At 38.4% G+C, this 12,497-nt stretch overlaps 2 protein-coding genes and 1 long non-coding RNA gene across 52 annotated transcripts in view; all 3 read left to right on the top strand.

Moving 5' to 3' along the window:
• Positions 1-12,497, top strand: part of LOC146406890 (uncharacterized) — a 994,549-nt gene that overhangs the window by 203,616 nt on the left and 778,436 nt on the right. The window lies entirely within an intron of this gene.
• LOC100627175 (GRAM domain containing 2-like) overlaps positions 1-12,497 on the top strand; it is a 464,606-nt gene that overhangs the window by 74,820 nt on the left and 377,289 nt on the right. The gene's annotated exons all lie outside the window — the stretch shown is intronic.
• MYO9A (myosin IXA) overlaps positions 241-12,497 on the top strand; it is a 226,668-nt gene continuing 214,411 nt past the window's right edge. For 40 of the 50 annotated variants that reach the window (XM_084979819.1, XM_084979771.1, XM_021100980.2 and 37 more), the window contains exon 1: positions 241-693. The gene's annotated coding sequence lies outside the window, so the exon portion shown is untranslated. The remainder of the gene's footprint in view (positions 694-12,497) is intronic. The other 10 variants (XM_084979663.1, XM_084979645.1, XM_084979706.1 and 7 more) reach the window with 1 other exon arrangement.

Below are 12,497 nucleotides of genomic sequence, written 5' to 3'. Positions count from 1 at the left end.
AGTTTTCTAGCCCAACATTGCGACATCCCTCTCTAGAAGAGATAAAACCTAAGGCAGAGTTCCCAACTCTGCCGTAAGGTGAGGAAGAAAAGTTTGGGCGGGGCCGCCTGAAGCGGACGAAATGGGGCGTGTCCACGCAAGCGCATGCTGTACTTGCTGGCGGCATCACGTGCGGGGGCGGAGTCGGGCGAGCAGGCTGGCTCCCGAGGGCGGTAGGGGGCGTGGGAGGTAAGTGCGCGCGCGCTTGCTCTTCTGCAGCTGAGGAGTCGTGCGGGGCGGGGCCGCGTGCGCGGGGTCGGGGGCGCGCGGGCCCGAGCGGACTGGTACGTGGTGGCGGTTGACTGTGGCTGCTGAGTGAACAGCAAGGGTGGTGAGAGGCGGCGGTGGAGGCACCCGCGACACCCGCAGAGGCGGCAGTAGCGGTTGAGGCGGCGACTGAACGCGTGGTCTCAGGGCGGGTGCGGCCGGGGATGTGCCTGCCCAGGCCGGGCGGAGTCTCTCTGACAGGGCGGGGGATGCGCGGCGGCCGCTCGCCCGGACCCTAAGGCAGCTGGGCCCACCCTCCCGGAGCCGTCCGACCCTTGGTGATCTTGGCCTCTGCTGTCTCCTCCGGCCTGACCCTGGGGCCGAGTTTGGGAGGCGGCTTCCGCCGAAGAGGAGGGGGCTGCGGTGGCCACCGCGGCGGAGCCCGAGGTAAGACCCGCCCAAGCCGCCCAGCGGCCCTGCCGCCCAGCCCGGCCCACGTCTCGGTCTCTCTCTTTGGCTCCTGCGGGGCCGCCCCGCCCCGCCCCAGCGGAGACGCCCCGCGAGCTAGTCTGCGCTGGAGCCTCCCTGACACCCGATCGCTGCCCCGGGTACCCAGTGGACCCCACCCATCGTGTATTCCTTTGGCCAGGCACCATTCCGGCGCTCCAACCTCTCCTGGTGTTAGTCTCGGGCCTCTCACCCCATCACACCCCACTAGAACCCTCTTCGGACTCTCGTAGTACTCTTAAATGGGGCCTCGAGACTGTTGCATCCTCCTGTGAGCTGACCCAATCACAGTTCCTCAGATCCGTTTACGCTTGCCCTCTAAACCCATTGCGACCCCCAGCTCCAAGGCAGATCCATCGCTGCCCACTCCTCTTCCTAGCGGACCTGCTCACCGCCTAGCTGAAGCTCTTCCCTTACTCAACTCGTCTTTCAGATAGTCTATTTCATGATGCTCTTACTTCCCAAGAAATCTGGTGTCAGCTCCTCTTTAGACACCAGCAGCGGCCTCTTCTTCTAGACCTCCTTTCCTTAGGCAGACCTTAATATCTTTCTCCGAGGTCGTGATCCTTTCTTTGGTTGAAAGGGCTTTGCCGTGAAATCCTGAAGGCATTTTGCTTAGCCTAGTGTTTTCCCCCCAGCGGGGCTAAGGGGACCAATTGACACTCATGTTTGGAGGTTTAGTCTCCGGGCTTTAGAAAGAGGGAGATGGAAGATCATGGAAGCCCAGGGCAGGCGGTGTGTGCTATTGTAAGGTCACACAGCCTGCTTCTCATCTTCTGTAGAATGTGTGGGGTAGTACAGATCTGACATTTTAGGGACTTCTGGAAGGGTTAATTAACACAACAGTAATGAATGTCTCCATGTGGTATCATTTGTTTCACCTTCTTGTAGATTTTTACAGCTCTTTTGCACTGCTTTTGAAGGATAGCAAGATACTTTTTTTTTTTTTTTGAATTTGCTGTTTTAGAATTTGCTGGGAAAGTAAGATTTGTAGTTTTCCTTAATTTCTGAAGATTTTGATGTCAGTTTAATAATAAAATTCTGCTACCTGGTGCTGCTGACTTGCTTTTTCAAGAGGCAGGTACAGTTATCATTGCAGTGTTCACCAATGTCATTATCAACAGCCTTATTAGCAGTAGTTAAACAGTAAAACATAGTTTGTTGAACTCCTGAGCTGTCAAGAAGGAAATGTAATTTTACACCAGATGATCACTGCATAATTTTAACGTTGGTATAGGGATGAAGTATAGAGAGGTTTTTGTAGTCAGTACTTTAAAATTTTTTATTTTTTGTATGTGGAACCGAGGAAGGAGAAAATCATATTAAAATTATAGGTCATAATTAGACATAGTATAAAAATCAAAAGGTTCAAAAGAGTATGTAGTAAAAAGTTTCTCTTTTCCCTGTATCTTCCAACCATCCATTTTCCCTCCTTAGAAACAACCACTATTTCCATCTTTGTGTGTGTTGTTCTTGCGATATTTCTAGCATACAGGTCTACACACTTATGTGTGTGTGTGTAAAAATATATATATTTTTTTGGCTGTACCTGCAGCAGGCAAAAGTTCCTGGGCCAGGGATTGAATCTGTGCCACAGCAGTGACCTGTACCGTAGCAGTGACAACGCTGGATCCTTAACCTACTTAGGTCACGAGGGAACTCGTGTATTTATGTTCTTAAAACACCACAAATGCTTGTGTACTAGATGGAATGTATATAGCTTCCCCCTACCCTTCTCCCCCCACCCCCATTTAATAATAGATCCTAGAGATCACTCAACGGTTGTACATTTGGAAGTGCCTCATTTACTGGCTGGATAGTATATCATTTTGGTAGTCTTGAGGTTATTTTCAGTCTTTGGTTTTATTAACATTGCTGCATGCTTTTCTCTTAAATGTATCAGCTGCTATGTGTGTGTTTTTTTATTATTTATTTATTATTTTATTTGGCATGCTCATGGCAGGCGGAAGTTCCCCGGCCAGAGATTGAACCCATGCCACAGCAGTGACCCGAGCCACAGCAGTGACAATGCTGGATCATTAACCCGCTGATCTACCAGGGAAACTTATATATATATATATATATATATATAAGTTTTAAGTAATTTTCAGGATTTAAAAAAATTTCCTGATGGTTCTTTTGTGAACCTGCAAAAAAGGATAAACTGAATTTCTCATTGAACCTTTGAGCTTCCATGGAGTGATTAGCTTTGATAGAGATTATAATATTTATTAAGTAAGTTATTGAAGGATTTAAAATAAGGGGCTGAAAGGATCAGATTTATATTTTTAAAAGATCACTATCTATTTGAGAAGGGTGGATTGAAGGTAGACTAAAGGTGTCAGGAGAGTACATAATGGTGGTGGATCTTTGGCTTTTGAGAATGGATAGGATTTGGTAATTTCATTAGATTTGGGATTGGGGAGAGGGTTCTTAGAGGATCAGATTTAGATTTCTAGCATGTGCCTTTCACTGAGGTGATCAATATGAGGGAGGAGTGGAATTTTTATTTTTGTCAAAAAAGAGGAATTCAATTTATGACATGTTGAGTTTGGGTGATTATACTTCTATCAGATGTAAATAGCCAGTAGGCACTGAATTTGTGTCTTAAGCTCATTATTGAATTCTGGGTTAACAGTAATAGATTTGTGAGCAAAAAGTGTAGGTGGGGAGAAAAAATTGTAGGATAGAAACCCAACACTTACAGTATAGGTAGAGTTAAAGGTCTAAGCCAGCAAATTATGTGATTAAGTCTAAAAAAATCATGTTATAGTTTAAACATCAGCAGGTTCACTGTCTTAACACAAGGCTTTTTAACAGTTTTTTTTCCCTTAGTGGTGCATAATGCATGAGAGAAATGGGGTAAACAGTTTATTAGATTTTTAAAAAGGTAAAACCTTTGTAGAAATTAATGATATAAACCCCATCTTTTCTAATCATTTAGATTATGCTATTGAAAAATTTGTTATAAAAACAGGGCGATTAAATAAAAGTAAAAAAGGGAAAATTTATGTTATAAATTATAATTAGTTATATTAGTAACAGTCAAAGATTTTTCAATCATTTTTATTTATTTATTTTTTATTTTAAATTAAATTTTTTTTGCCTTTTTGGGGCTGTACCCACGGCATATTGAGTTTCCCAGGCTAGGGGTCAAATTGGACCTGCAGCTGCCAGCCTACGCCACAGCTACAGCAACACGGGATCTGACCATGTCTGCAAACTATGCCACACAGCTCACAGCAGTGCTGGATCTTTAACCCACTGAGCGAGGCTAGGGATCAAACCCACATCCTCATGGATACTAGTTGGGTTCATTAACTGCTGAGCCATGACAGGAACTCCCCCAATCATATTTTTAAACCATAATATTGACTTTGTTTATTCCTAAGGCTAGAGCTGGGGTGTAGAGCTCTTGCCTCTAGTCTGGACCCTTGTAAATCACTGCTGCTGAATATATCCACTTGGATTCACATTTCATGAGCACTTCACACATGTACAAAATAAAATTCTTAATCTACCTTTCTTCCCTCCAAAAAGGTGGGGGTAGAAGGAGACAAACTGCAACATAATTTTTTCTTTTGATTTCCTAGCTTGATAAATGGTGTACCAACATTACTAATCCTGCACATTGTCCCTCATATTTAGATCATTTCTGATTGCTATTTTTGTGGTCTCTTATTTTAACCCCAAATGTTTTTTGGGCTTCTGTAATGCTTTCTGAGTGGTCTTCTTTTCTGTCTCTTATTTTGCCTCCAGTTCATTCTTTGCACAGTTGCCGGGGTAAATGTTCTAAAATATTCTTTTAGTTAGATTCTTTCAGTTGTAAGGAACAGACTTAAGTTACCTTAAGTAATGGAGTGCTGATTGAAAGAAAACATGCACAAGGGAACCCAGGAAAAGTTAAACAGCTTGATTTCAGGAAGAACAGGAACTTAAAAATAAACTGGAGGCAGGAAAAGACAGATTTCACTTGAAGGCTTTACTGTTAACTTGTGTTAGCTACTTTTTCTATTTCTTTTTGTATTATTTTTTCCTTTCTACTCTAATTCCCCCCCCCCACCCTCATCTCATAGCTTCTATTTATTCCTAATTTCTGCCTCCTTATAACTAGTGTGTCACTCCTATGCCAATATCTTGCCTTCTGGCTGCTGTCTTTTTAACTTGAGCTCCTGTTGCTAACTTCTTCCTTCTTCCAAGGATTTTCTGGTGTGAATTCTCAAGAAACAATCTCTTTGGCTTAGTTCTTTTACTCATGGGCTGCTAGCAAGCCTGTGTACTTGGGTCATGTGACTGCTTCTGGCCATTTAGTGTTGGTTGTGTGTTTATTTGTACATGTGGGTGTTGGACAGGATCATAATGGTGAAAAACATGGAGCAGTGTGCAGGCTAATTTCGCACAAAATGGAGTTTTAAACATGGTAGGCACCACAACTGACTTAGGACAAATACAAATCTAATCATAGCCTTTCCTGTCATTGCTTTCAGGAAAAAGCTTATACTGTAGCATGGCATGTATGTGAGATCTTTCATGATCTGACTTTTATCCTCTAGGCTTTCCTTCCTTACTCTCTTCCTTAATTTCTTTGATCCACTCTTTGAACATAGGTTTTTGCACTCTGTTCCCTTTCCTGTCTTTCCCTTCCCCTTTTCTTTGCTTCTCATCTGATCTTTAGGACTCGTTTCAGGTATTTCTTCAGGAAGCTTTCATTTACTTCCTCCAGGTTAAGTTAGGTGCCATTCTGGTAGTATTAGTCCTTGCTTCTTTCATAACTTTCTAATGAAATTCTGAATAGCTTGTCTGTTTTCTTCACTAGGGTGTAGCTTCTTTGCTATCAGTACAGTATAATGTAGGTTTTTAGATTGAGGATTTAAAAAATATATGAAAAAAACAATATGCTTATTATAAATTATAAAGTATACAATAAAGTATACATGATAAATGTACAGCACAGTAAATTTTCACCAAATGAACACACCACTGTAACCAACACCTACATCAAGCTATAGGTTATTAGTACAGCTTCACAAGCCACTTTGTGCCCTCTTCTGGTCACTAATCCAGTTTAAGTAGAATTTAATTTTAAATGGGAAAACCCTTTAACATAAATTTCTCTACATATTTTGTGTGTATATTTAGACACACAAGAGACTAAGGTATTGGAATTTTAATCCTATAGAAAGAACATACATGATTTATATTATACTTGAGAAATGTAGTTTTGGCTATTTTTGTGCAGTAGACAAATTTAAAATCATATAATTTAATATTCAGTTATAGGATATTTGTATTTAGATTTTCTTGTTTATAACTTTGTTATTATTTTAGAGTAGCAGAAAAGAATATGATAGATCAAAGACTATTTTCTGAAAATGGTCTGTTTCGAGTGGGTAATGTGCTAGAGATGGGTTTAGTAAACATGTAAAGCACTTTCCAAATGGTGTTTGGCCTCTGGGTTTTAATGTGAATTATGTTGCTAGCATATTTTGGCAGTGGGGTCATCCAACGGGCAACTGGAGTGTAATTTTACATGTACAGTGAGGAAAGGACTAGCTGTCCTGTGTCATAGACAGCTGGCTTGCTAAGAATTGGTTTTTTTGCAACAAGCAGTAATTTTAGAGTGTACTTTTCTTTTTCTCAGTTTTGATTTTTCTTAAACTTTAAAATTATGTAACTCCTTGAATATGAAGATATTCTTTTAAACACACTTTTCCCTCAGATGGGCTTTCTTGTCTGTAAATTAAGTTTGTTAAGGTCAATTAAGTGGAAAGAATATAGATTTTCAAGCCTGGATTTCCGACAGACCTTGATTCAATTTCCAGCCTCATCTCTTATGAGATGTCATTTGTGGGCAAGTCACTTAACATTTCTCAGCTTAAAGAAATTTCATCTCCGGAGATTTCATTGGAGTTAAACACTTTATATAAAGCACCAAACACATAGTTGATACTCAACAAGTCTTCCTTTCCCTCCTTGAATATATCTATTTCTTGTTACATTTAAATATGAAATCAAGAATTTAAAGAATTTCGGAGTTCCTGTCGTGTCACAGTGGAAACAAATCCGACTAGGAACCATGAGGTTGTGGGTTCAATCCCTGGCCTCGCTCAGTGGGTTAAGGATCCAGCATTGCTGTAAGCTGTGGTGTAGGTGACAGAGTGGCTTGGATCCTGCATAGCTGTGGCTGTGGTGTAGGCCAGCAGCTACAGCTCTGATTCAACCCCTAGCCCGGAAACTTCCATATGCCACCGGTGCGGCCCTAAAAAAAAAAAACAGACCTAAAGACTGTTTAAAACAAAACAAAACAAAAAAGAATTTAAAGAATTTCATTGTGTGGCATAAATGGCCATCAAAATTTGTTGCTCTAGATGTAAATCTTAGCATAGTCTGCTAGCTGTCTTTCAAATGTAATCATATTTTTCAATTCAAAAAGATCTTTAAACAAATGCTTTTCTTGATTTCTTAGTATATCAGATTAATGGATGTTAGAATGTATTTTGATTCATTGCGAGGTATCATAACAAAATGTTCTGTTTGCCAATGACAAACATTCCTTAAATCATTGACAGATTGTAGTACTATTGCTGTTTGTAGTGTGTAAGTATTTGTTTGAAATCTGTTTACTTATATTGATCAGATGATAGTGAGCTGAGTAGTCTCTGGATTTGTTTTTTAGAGTAAGTGAGAAAGTTCTTCAGGTAACTGTGTGGATATGTGTTTATAAATGATCTCCAGGTTATATTTTTCCTTACCTTCTTTAGCAACTCTACCTGATTTAAGTTCTCTTCCTGCCTTCCCCCTAATTTTTATAATAAAAAAACTTCGAAAACATTGAAAAGTTCAAAGAATAGAACAAAGAACATTGATAAGTCGGCTACCTTGATTCAGAAGTTAATAGTATGCCATCCATATTTGCTTTATTGTTTTCTCTCTATATGTGTGTATTTAATTTAAATGAACCTTTTGAAAGTTATGAATATTTTGACTTTTACCTCAAAATACTTGAGCATATATAGTCTAAGAAAAAAAGATATTCTCCACATCACCACAGTGCCATTACCAACACCTTGGAAAAATAATAGTAATTTCCTAGTAACATTTAATATTCAGGCTACATTTAAATTTTCCCAGTTTTCCTGTAAATTTATTTTTTCAAACTAGAAATCACTCAGAATTTTTGCATTGCATTTGATCATCTTTTTAGTCTCTTTTAATCTAAAAAGTTTCTTTATGATATTGAAATTATTTTTGACAAGACCAGATCATTATCTTATAGAATGGTCTGTTTTCTAGTTACCTGATTTTTTCTTTGTTCTTTTGTTTAACTTGTTCCTCTGTACCCTGTATATCTTGTACATTGGAAGTTACATTTTAAACACTTGCTTATGCACATTAGAAAGTATTGGCAAGAATACTTCATAAATGAGATTATATTTCATGTTGAGTACCATGGGAGGTATATAACGTCACTATTAGTGATCTAAGTTTAATGAAGTTTAAAGTGGTGTTTGCTGTATCTTTCCATTGTAAAAGTATTTTTTTCCTCTGATGATCAGGTACAATAGTCTGCGGGGGTGGTATTTTGGTGTCATACAAAAATTCCATTCTACAAATATTCTTTACCTAGTGATTTTAGCATCTTTTGTTGAGTCTTGGGCAAATCAGTTATTTAATGAAAGCTTGAAAAATGATATTTCTAATTCTGTAGTTATTTTTATACTTACTAGCTGACATTCTTCTGTTGACAAAAGGTTTATAACCATCACCTGGGAGTGAACTGCAGTTCTTCCTAAAAAGCATAGTAAATAAAATACTCAATTCTTTCTTGTCTAATTAAGTTGGTCTAATAGTCATATACAGTGGTGACAAATTAGTTTGTTAATGGTCTCTTGGATTTTTATTTGTTGTATGACAATAGTTAGAGATACTGTTCTTTTTTGATGCTCTGATAGTGTCAAATAAAGATATGGGGAGTCCCTTCAAGCAGACCCCTGAGTTCTTTTTGCATTAAACCCATTATTAGTCTGAGTTATTCCTTACTTTTGGGTATAAGAGACCTTGGCTCACCAAGTACTGCTTTGGATTAGAATCAGCAATTTCTCCAAGGAGACCCATCTCCTTGTAGTGTAGGATGATGTTTAGAAACCAACATCTGGATGCTAAGTTTGCTCCTTTTTATGGGGCTGTCATCGCTTCTAGGCCTTGTTGGGAGGGGAAAAAAGCATGAAATCATATTGGTAATTCGAATTCAAATTTAACATTGCATGTTTCTTCATCTTTTTAAAGAAAGTACTTTAGCTTAAACTCTTTTACATTGAAAAATCTTATGATTTTATGAAACATTGGTGTATTTTTTTCCTAAGTGTATCTCATGTAGTTTCAAAATAGATAAAACTGCTCAGTGAGGTTTAAGTGTTTTTTTTTGTGTTTCATTTTGTCCTTAGAACATATCCCACCAAGGTTATAATTATTGTTAGTACTATATTTAAAAGTCACTTGAAATCTTTTTTTTTCTCACTGCGATTGTTACCAATTTGATATGTATTTAGGCCCATTTGTTTTTCATTTTAGGATTTGCCTTCTCTCTCTCTCTTTTTTTTTTTTTTTGCCTTCTCTCTTTTTTAATTTAGTGTTACTCTTTGAATATGTAATATAGTCCAAAGAGAGACCAGATATAAAAGTATGTGTAGAAATCTTATTTTCATCCTCATCCCTTCTACTCTTTTTTCCTTATCTATAGGTAACCATTTTTGTAAGTTTCTGATTAATCATTCCAGTTTTTTTTTCTTTGTATGTCTATGTTTGTATTCTCCTTTCATACACCAAAGGTAATATATTATATGTACTGTTCTATAGCTTTTCTTCTTCTTTATTCCATTTAATAATATATTCCAGAGAACACTCTGTGTTGGTACATACAGATCTTATTCTTTTTTATGGAGGCATAATACTCTGTTGTGTACCATAATTTTATGAATGATTCTGGATATGATATATATGCATATATTTGTGTTTAATCTTTTTATTTTTTATTTTTATTTTTTCTTTTTATGGCCACACCTGCAGCATATGGAAATTCCCAGGCTAGGGATCAAATTGGAGGTGCAACTGCCGACCTACTTCATAGCCACAGCAACGCTGGATCTGAGCAGCATCTGTGACTTATGCCTGAGTGAGGCCAGGGATCAAACCAGCATCCTCATGGAGACTGTCAGGTTCTTAACTCACTGAACCACAACAGGAACTCCTATTTGTGTCTAATCTTTTGAACTGTGAAAATTAATACATGTTGAATAGATTAGTTAAAAAGTAAAGTTTCTTCTTCAAGTAATTGAGAAAGAGTTGATTTGTTCCAGAGAGAGCCTTAAAGTTTGAGGAGGCTTTGTTGTTTTGGTTTTGTTGTTGTTGCTGCTGTTACGAGGATTTCAGGAAAAGTAGATGTATTTTGGGACATAGGTACACTTACACCTTGTTGCATCTAAATATTAGGTGGTTGGTATCAGTGAATGTTAATCTTCTTTAATTGTTTATGGCACCTGGGTTAGAAGGGACAAGGATGATTTACCTGCTTTCTCTCCTTATGCTTCCTGGCTTCTTGAAGCATTGGAGCTAAAAACCTGATAGATATCCTGGTGATTTTGTGTAAGGATAAGTCAAGTTCTTTTCTGACTGTTTTTTCCCCCACAATTTACCCTTTCCTTAACTTTATTTACCCTTTCCTTAACTTTATTTACCCTTTCTTCTTTCTCTTTTTGCCTTAAATCTCTCAGATTTTTCCAGCATTCAGTGGACAGCTATTTACAGTCTAATAAGGTGGATAAATAATGCACTCTTTACGGGTGTAAAGAGCAAGACATAGGAATACTAAAGGGAGAGGGCAGGTTACCTGCTAGGATACAAAGAATTCAGGCTTTGGGGCTTACATACAGTGCTTATTTATTATTAGCAGTCCTGTGCAGTTGTTACTTTTCCTCTTTATTAATGTGTAAAGGGGAATGAATAAAACATACACAGTTTGAAGAAAACTCTGAAGTGAATATTTGTGTTGTCATTGCCTAGGCCAACAAACAAGAATTTCCTCCCCCTTACCTCACCCTCCTTTTGCCCTTGTCAACATATCCTCTGTGGAAGTGGCTATTACGCTGACCTTTTGTGACTGTCATTTTCTTGCTTTGCTTCATAATTTAAAATCCTAGGTCATATATCCTTAAACAGTGTAGTTTAGTTTTCCTTTATTTTTTTTAATTTAGAAAAGTCTTTTTTTTAATTAATGTATATTTATTTACAATATTGTGTTTTCATTGTTTTTGAACTTTATACGAGTGTTTTATGTGACTTTAAAAATTTAGTTCAGCATTTGTGAAATTAATTCCAAGTTGTTGTTAGATATAGTTCATTGTGGTAAAGTGTTTCATTGTTTACTTCAGTTTAATCATTCTAATTTTGACGGACATTTGAGTTGATTTCAGTTTCTTGCTGTTAATATAAACAATTCAGTGGTGAGTGCTCTTGTACCTGTTTCATGTCTGTAAGTGCATAAATATTTCTCTAGAATTCCTAGGAATGGAATTGCTGGGTTGGCAGTTATGCACAAATTCAACTTTGATAATGACAAAGTATTTTTCAAAATTATTTCAGTTTATAATTACAATACTGTGTAAGAGTTCGCTCTGCTTTACATTCTCAACACTTGGTATTGTCAGCTGTAACTTTTGCCAATCTGAGGGGTGTGATGATGTCTTAGGGTTTTAAATTGCATTTCCATGATTATTAATCTTTGAAGTTGAGCATCTTTTCACAGTCATTTGAGTTTTCTTCTTATGATATGCATGTTCAAGTTGGTTACCCAATTTTTTTCTATTTAAGGTGGTCTAGGCTTTTCTTAACTGATTTTTAGAAATTCTGTGTTTTGGATACTGACCCTTGAGTTATACCTGTTACAGTATACCTGTATCTTCTTTTTTGTTGTTTGCTATTTTACTTTCTCCGATGCCTGCTGATCAACAGAATTTCTCACTTTTAATGTAGTTGAATTTAAGAACTTTGGCTAGTGCTATTTGAATCCTTTTAAAGAAACCCTTTCCTAGACTGAGGTGAAGAATATGTTCTGTATTCTAAGAGCTCTTAAGTTTTAACCTTTCACAAATTTGGTCTTTACCTTGAATAGATTTTATGGATAGTTTGAGATCTAATCTTATTCTCTTCTACCCCAAGTGGATACTCAGTTGTTCCAGCATTGATTTAAAAAAAAAAACAGGGAGTTCCCGTCGTGGTGCAGTGGTTAATGAATCCGACTAGGAACCATGAGGTTGCGGGTTCGGTCCCTGCCCTTGCTCAGTGGGTTAACGATCTGGCATTGCCGTGAGCTGTGGTGTAAGTGGCAGACGCGGCTCGGATCCCGTGTTGCTGTGGCTCTGGTGTAGGCCGGTGGCTATAGCTCCGATTGGACCCCTAGCCTGGGAACCTCCATATGCCGCTAGAGCGGCCCAAGAAATAGCAAAAAGACAAAAAAAAAAAAAAAAACCCCAAAACCAAAACCCAAAAAACTACTGATCTGCAGTGCCACATCTTACATATGCCAAGTATCTGTATTTATCTACTACTTTTTGGGGGGTGTCTTTTTATGGCCTAATCCATGGCATATGGAAGTTCCCATGCTAGGGGTTAAATTGGAACTGCAGCTGCTGGCCTACACCATAGCCACTGCAATGCAGGATCCTTAACCTGCCGAGCGAGGCCAGGGA

This window comes from Sus scrofa, chromosome 1, assembly GCF_054392235.1.
Source record: "Sus scrofa isolate SSC_HxYL_T2T_F1_AM1 chromosome 1, Sscrofa_HxYL_maternal_Yorkshire_Landrace_v2.0, whole genome shotgun sequence".
In the NCBI taxonomy this organism is placed as follows: Eukaryota; Metazoa; Chordata; class Mammalia; order Artiodactyla; family Suidae; genus Sus; species Sus scrofa.
Note: the sequence above shows the minus strand (reverse complement) of the source record. Positions and strands in the feature narration are given on the sequence as shown.